Here is an 8,218-nt window from a genome sequence, read left to right as displayed (position 1 = left end):
TCTTTGGTATATAATTGATAGTCAATAAATATGTCAGTTTGATTCTAAACACTTGGTTCTCTTAAATTTTAAAATATGTGATTTGATTTCTCCTGAGAAAACAGCTGAATAAAAATCCCCCCTTCAAATTTGGTAGAAAATCATATGAGCTAAAACTTTTACCCCAGACTTCATAGACCTTTGGAGTATAAGAATGAGGAAATGATGAGATAAAATTTGTAAAATTTGAATTCTTGACTTTTTTTGTGTGTTTATATACACAGATACTTATACATCTCTATTTCCCTAGAAAGCAGAGGCGATTGCGAAATTCCCCTAATCTTTTGTGATCCAGGAAATGGATAGGCAAAGGAACATCTTGATCTTGCATCCTCCTACCTCTAGCCCTTTCAGACATTTGGGTGAGGCCCATTTCCATCCTTCCTCAAGATCTATTGTTTCCCTGCTTCTTTAGAACACTAGGTTCCTTCCTTTTTTGGAAATATTCTTGATTAATGACTCTCCTAAATGCAGTAAACTAAATGACATCATCATCATAATCTTTCAAAAACTGAATTCTTCACTTGCTATTCAGTCTTTATAAGCCACCACTTGTTCTGTGCAGGAGAAAGAATTCAATTAACAGTATTCCATTGAATAAAGGGTGCTATTTAAATGGAAGTATATCATGTATAATCCCATTTAAATCAAAATAAAATATGAGATTAGACAGTAACACAGTGTTACTGTTACCCTTTAAATCAAAATAAAAATATGAGATTAGACAGTAGCACAGTGTTAATGAAATGCTCTGATAGGCTAGCCAACATGAGAAGGTTCCATGTTCTCATGTGGAGACTTCCTTGAACATGCCAAGCACATATATGTCCATGATCTTAGGCTACCTAAAGTTGGAGGTGGATGACAGTATGAGGACCCAGCATGAAGGTATGCTCCTCTCTCTTTCATAAAAGAAACCAATACATTTAAAACATAATTTTTTCCTTTTGACCACAAACTTTTGGGAGGTATCACGTTTCTTTTCTCAAGAGAACCACACTTTTTGAGAAAATATTCATAAAGTCTACCCCAATGTTCAAAAGCGTAGCCATTAGCCACATGTAACTTAAGTTTAAATTAACTAAAATTAAGGATATTATTGATTTAATTTCTCAGTTGCATTAGAAACACATCAAGTATTCAAGAACCAGAGGTAGTTAGCAACTACCATATTAGACTGTGCAGATATGAAATATATCTATGATTTTGCATACAGTATTAGGGGATAGCATTAGTCTAGAACTTCTGTTAAAGGAAGCCATTATGCCATATATTCATAAAAAGGTAGTGTGAGAAGAGAAATGTATTAGCAGACAAGTTAACAGACTCTATTTTCACATTTCAGTTACTTTTAAAAATAAAGTTTTCGGGCTGGCAAGTGGCATTGGACTCCCACATGACCGACCACAGTTCAAGTCCTGGATCTGGCAGCTTGCTTTTTCACTTTCCCTCTCTCTACCTTTCTCTTTGTATCTCTTTCTGGTCAAATTAAAAAGAAATAATAAGGATGAATAAAATTAAATGAAATAATTCTTCAAAAAATATATAGTTTTCTAGGGTCTGGAAATCTAGATCGATTTCTTCTGACTTTATATTTTTACTTAAATATTGAAATTTATGACACTATTAATGGTTGTGCTAAAGTTTAGAAATGAACACAGAAGTTTACAAGAAAGGCTTTTTTTTTTTTCCCCAAAATAACTGAAACATAGTGTGTTATGTAAACATAAATAATGTGTTTACAAGGCCTAATCTGCTAAACCACTCTTGAATGGAGGAGTAGCTGAGAAAACAGATTTATGGGAAACGAAATTGTTCATGTATGTCAGTAATAAACAAATGAACATACAGAAAAATAGCATCATCAAACCAATACAGTCACTGGGTAGTGAAGAGTGATGCTAAAAGGGAGACCTGTGGAGGGAGTCAGACCAGAAGCCACAGTTAGTAGCTCCGACTATTCTGTAGAACATAGAGAAGTTTTAACCATTGGTTATGAAAGAATAATTTTAAATAGATCACTCTTGCTGTAGTGTGAAAGATGGAAAGTTTGGGGCTTGTGGAGGTGAAGGTGAATCCAGTTTTCATGAGAGAAAACATGAACTTTAAAAGGGGCAGAGATTAGAATGGTATGAAATAAGCTGTGGCCTCCCACAAATGCATACTTTGAAGTCCTAATCCCCGGTATGACCATACTTAGAGATAGAATTTAAAATGCAGTAATAAACGTTAAGGGAAGTCATCGAGTAGGGTCTTATTTCAATAGGACTGATAAGCTTATAAGAATAGGAAAAGGCACAGAGATATGAGAGACTTCTCCTGCTTGCATGCACACAGAGGAAAAACTATGAGAGAATACAATGAGAAAGTGACCATGCAAGTAATAAAAAGATGTCTCATGAGAAATTAACTCTGTCAGCACCTTTATCTTAGACTTTCAACTTCCAGAAGTGTGAGAAAATAAATTTCTGTCATTTAAGCCACTGAGTCTGTTATGGCAGGATTTTTTGGCAGCCTGAACGAACTAATACATGGACTAACGTAGATTATGCTGTTTCAATTTCTTTGAAATTTACTGCTTGCCTTCTCTATATTATAGTATCATAGGCTTCACAAATTCCATAGTTTTAAGATATGTCTGAACTGAGTAATTATTTTATTACTTTAAAACTAAATAATGTGACAAGTCTTCTTCACACAGGGAAAAGAAATGCTGTTTGTTTGCCTTTCCAAATTATTATTATTATTTTATAAGATTTTCACTATAGGGTGTGTGTGTGCTCCCCCGAGAGACAGAGAGAGACAGAGAGTGAGAAATACCCCTTCCCAGGGGGACAACCACACCACAATCCCTTCTCTTCTACTCTCTTCTTGGGAGCCTGGGCACATACACACACGTGCCCGGAGTGAGTCTTAAGCTGTTGGTCTGCGACTCAATTTGTGACTGACCACATGGGAGTCCAGCGACATAAGCATTACATCACCTGCTGGTCCCCACCCAAATTATTTTAATTTTTATTTTTTAAGATTTTTTTCCATAGTGTGCATGCATTCACTGGAGAGAGACAGAGAAGAAGAAAGTGAGAAATCACCACGACCTAGGATAATGGCCATACTGCAATCCCTTTTTTTCCATTCTCCTCAGGATTTTGGACACATATGTACATGAACCTGGCATGATTTTCAAGCTGTTGGGTCCAGGACTCAAAACATGGTCAGCCACCCTGCCATCTGCTGGCCCCTCTTTCCCAATTTTGTTTTGTCTTGTTTTGTTTTTATTACAATCACAAAGCTTTTGTCTAACTGACTTGAGTTGTGACCCATTTCTACTAAAGATTAGTTTATAATGTGCTCTTTTGGCAAGTTTAACTTTGTTGTACCATTTTTATGCAACCACTTCCTTGATACATCTTCCTAAGTTGCCTGGTTACATGTTTGTCACAGCAATGAGAGAATTACTCCTTTCTCTGTGTCCCAGTTGTGGTAGCTTAGTCTTTTTACTGTACCCAACTTAAGGCTATAGTCAATACACTCCACTTCCACAAGCCTTAATTTGATCTGGAAAATTTTACCAAATATTTCATGAGGTGGAAGAGAAGACTCACTTATTTACACAACAGAAATTTAAATTCTGTTTAAGACATCTCTATCTTCCTTATTAAGTTTCTCTTCCTGGTCTATTGCTTCATTGTTCCTTTCTTTTCCTTAAACAAACTCTAGAAATAATTTCCATTTACTAGAACTATTCTGTGCCTTCCTTCAGATGGTACATACTACTCAGTAAAAATAAAATAGTTAACTAAATAACTGCCCCAGACCATCTGCTTGCTATTCTCTAAACATGTACTTTAACGAATCACTCACATAAAACAGGTCCTTCCTTGAAGATTTATTTATTTATTTTTTTGGCGAGGTTTTTTTCTACAGGGTGCATGCGCTCACCAGAGAGAGAGACAGAGAGACAGAAAGACAGAGGGTGAGAAATCACCCCCAGGGGTGTTGGTCACACTGCAGTCCCTTCTCCTCTATTCTCCTCTCCGGATCTTGGGCACGCACGCACACATGCCTGGTGTCAGTTTAAGCCACCAGGTCTGAGACTCGAACCATGGTCAACTACATGGGAGTTCAGCGATATAGCCATTACGCTAACTGCTGGTCCCCTTCCTTGAAGATTTGAGGGAGGATCTGCTTCTAAGGATGGCAGAGTCTCCCCATACCTTAATATGCATAAACACTGTCTTTATTCAAATTATTATACAATTTAATATTTGTCAGAATGACATCTTGCCTTATAGAAATATTTTCCAAAAGAAAAAAAATCCTATTTTGGATAACAAGATACACTTAAAGATACATTTAACCTCTTTTAACAGTGAAATGACACTATGTGTGTAGGTGTATATATAGATACACATGCAACCAAAAGTAGACTTAGAAATGAAATGGAGCTGAAGCTACATGTTCTCATGCTGTCTTCAAGCTCTTCAGTTAAGACCCATTGAACAGAGTCAAACATGACTTCCTCTGTTTTATCATGTAATTTCTTTCTGGGAGAGGCAAGCAAGCTGACTGTCCTTTGTTTTTAACTTTTGTCTCCATTCCTCTTTGGTTTTTGCACTTTCATAACTTACTCAGCTGAGGTTATTTTTGAGACAGTCTTAACCACTGACAATCTTCATGCATGTAGGGTAAGCTTTCTACTTCTTATGTTCAACCTATTCTCTTGGCTTTGACTGCAGACATTGGACTGTTTTTCTTAACAGGTCATTTATGTTTTAAATTGTTTTACTGTCTATCATATCACTTATTCTTTCAGTGATCTCTTTTCAAATCTGTTTTATTTTTTCTATTTAGATGATAATTTAAGGTTTTTAAGTTTATCTATTCGTCTCATGAAAGACAGAAAAAGATCAGTATCCTCAATAAGGTCTCATGCCACAGTCCTCCTCCCAGCCTTCCCCCCCAGCCAAGATCACAAGTACTTGTTCACATAGGCTGAGATAGGAACTGAACCCTGACCTTCCACATGACTTCCAGCATTGCAGAGTGGTGCACAACTGCTGTGCCACTGCACCAAGATGATAAAATGTAAATGGAAATAAAATAACTGTATTGGGTTGTCAGAAACAGTCATGACGTATTTTTGCATAGAAAAACAGAAAAATACATCATGACTGTTTCTGACAGCCCAGTATAATGTAATAATAATAACAGTAATAATAATGAAATAAACACATTCCAAAATTTTGGTAGTTTGGTGTCTTTATTTAGAGTCCTTTAAATTTATTTTAGAATTTACTAGTGGATCAGAATGCCTACTCCAATTAACATGGTGATTGAAACTTTTTCAGTTGGGAATTTTTCCATATTATGTGATGCATTTTTAGATAAATGTATATATTTTAAATGCTATGTTTCCATGTATGCATATATTAAATGGATATCAGTGATGTAAAATACTTAGCACATGTTCTTTAAGGTATAAAAAATTTACCAAAAAATGGTGTCAGCTTAACATGAGCTTCCATGTTAATAGGCATAAGCTACACCCATTTGTAGTTATCACTAGCTAAACTGGGTTGGTGAAGAAAAGGGGATAAAGGATATTAGAAATAACCATAAATAAAGAATAAAGTGAACCATTAAGCTCATTTTCTATACATATTAATAGTATTAGTCTTGTAGCAAGTGTGTCTTAAAGAGGACCCTGAGTCCTTGTTCTGGCATAACAATTTATCAGTACCAGTAAGAACCACCTGACTTCAAGGATCTACAGTTTTTATCAGGATCAGCATATCAGTGTTGTCCAACTTCCAGCTAAGTAAAACTATAGCCAGATGAATGGAATGTCAGAGACAGATGTGATTAATCAAACAGAGAATCAATACTATAGAATTTCCACTTTGCATATATAAAAATTGTACAACCAGCCTGATAGGTACAGAAAGCATGTAGTAATCATATCTGGGATCAATAAATTAGCGATTCAACAATTACAAAATCCTGACCTTCTATAAATCGATAACACAGGCTCTTACCATCAGGACACACATGTCTCTTCTTTTTTGAAGGAGAGGTTTTTGCTATAGGCTGTGTGCGCTCACCAGAAAGACAGACAGACAGACAGAAAGCGAGAAATCACCCCCCAGGGAGGATGGCCATGCTGCAATCCCTTCTCCTCCATTCTCCTCTCGGGATCTTGGGTACGCATGCACACATGCCCAGTGTGAGTTTAAGCCACCGGGTCCAAGACTCGAACTACAGTCGACTGCATGGGAGTCCAGTGACATAGTCATTACACCAACTGCTGGTTCCCCACATGTCCCTTCTTTATCTGAACATCTGTAGGTTAATCTCTGGAAGTTCTGGACTTCACTCTAAGGAAAACTCTTATACTTGACCCAATTCCCAGTGATCCAAAAATCTCTGGGGGGACACAGAGAGATTTAAGACAGAAAAGAATTCACATCTAAGAAGCAACTAATGGACCATGATGAGAACTCTCCAGAGTTTTTTGTAGTTGAATAATTCCATATGAAAGGGAACCAGTAGTTAGCGTAATGGCTATGTTGCTGGACTCCCACGTGGTCGACCGCGGTTCGCGTCCCGGACCCAGTGGCTTAAAACTCACGCCGGGCGCGTGTGCGTATGTGCCCAAGATCCCGAGAGGAGAATGGAGGAGAACGGATTGCGGCGTGACCATCCCCCCTGGGGGGTGATTTCTCGCTTTCTGTCTCTATGTCTCTCTCTGTCTGTCTGGCGAGTGCATGCGCCCTACAGTGAAAATCTCTCCAAAAAAAAAAGAATAATTCCATATGAAACATACATCATTTGAAAAGGCTGCCTCTGGTCCGTTGCCCCATACATTGGCCAATGCCAGTGGACTGACTATGGTGTGGTTTCCTATAGGTCTGGGACTTCCATTGCATTGACAGGTCTCATCAGGATCCCAGAATTAGCTCACCTCTCCCCAGGGAGGATCTGCTATAATAAGGCAGCTGTTGAATATTTTTATTTGGCCTTGCATCTGACTCCCACTGGAAAAAAGATGCCAAACCTTAGGTGGTGGAGAGAAAAACAAGGAGGTTTCTGGACTGTCTCTTGGTTCTAAACAGAGCTTCTTCATCGGCATTTATTTTCTCCTGCTCCTCTCTATCCTCAAGGGATTTTGACTATTAATGCTCATCAACAATTGCCAAGTGATGGACCCCCAAGGGAGATGGGCCAGACCCAAATCCCTGCTGTGTTTAATCACAGTTAATATGCAAACCTTCCAATTTACCCTGGGTAGCCACAATCTGTAAACCTGCAATATTAGCAATATGAAGTTGTTGGGCAAACAAACACAACTAAACAACATACTGCAAACTTTAAATAGAGGAGTTAGCAGGCTATCTGGGGATCGCTAAGCTTTGTGTTATACTCCAGAGAGGGAAGTACTAATTGTGGTTTTTTGTTTGTTTGTTTGTTTGTTTGTTTGCTTTTTAGGTTCATAATATTTTTTCAAGAATTACTTTGTTTTAATTCATTTATTATTGTTTGTAAATTTGACCAGAGAGAGAGAAGAAAATCGAGAAAGGAAGCCACCAGATCTGGGACTTGAACCATGGTTGGCCATGTGGGAGTCCAGCACCATTGAAGACTATGTCACCTGCTGGCCCCTAGATTCATAACTAAAGGACACCAGCAACTCCTAGTTGATCAGGGACTTATATCCCATAATAGTATTACAGGGCAGAGCCTTGGTCTCTACAGAACACCATCTTCTTCCTCTTAGATATGTCAGACTGCAGGGATCAGTCTTTACTTTTCTTAGAGAAAAAGAGAGTATGATAAATAGAATTTGATCACGAAAGGGATTTTTGGAGGAGATGGTATTTGATCTAAACTTACATGCATAGGATTTCAAAGGTCAAACACGGAAGGAAAGAAAATCCAGGGGAGAGCAAAAGTGTTCAAGGCATTAGAAGTAGTTTAAAAGAGCAAGGAAATAAATTCAGCATAAGTACTAGACATCTTTGAAAGCCAGGCAAAGGTTTTAAGCTTCGACTATGTAGTCCTATAAGAATTATCAGCAAAAAGGGATTAAGGAATTCAGGAAGAAAACACAAGAGAATAGGAAACAAAGAAGTTATAAAACAAAGATAAGAAGTCAAAAAGTCACACTGGGAATGGAAAG

Source organism: Tupaia chinensis, unplaced genomic scaffold, assembly GCF_000334495.1.
Source record: "Tupaia chinensis unplaced genomic scaffold, TupChi_1.0 Scaffold140574_1, whole genome shotgun sequence".
In the NCBI taxonomy this organism is placed as follows: Eukaryota; Metazoa; Chordata; class Mammalia; order Scandentia; family Tupaiidae; genus Tupaia; species Tupaia belangeri.
Note: the sequence above shows the minus strand (reverse complement) of the source record.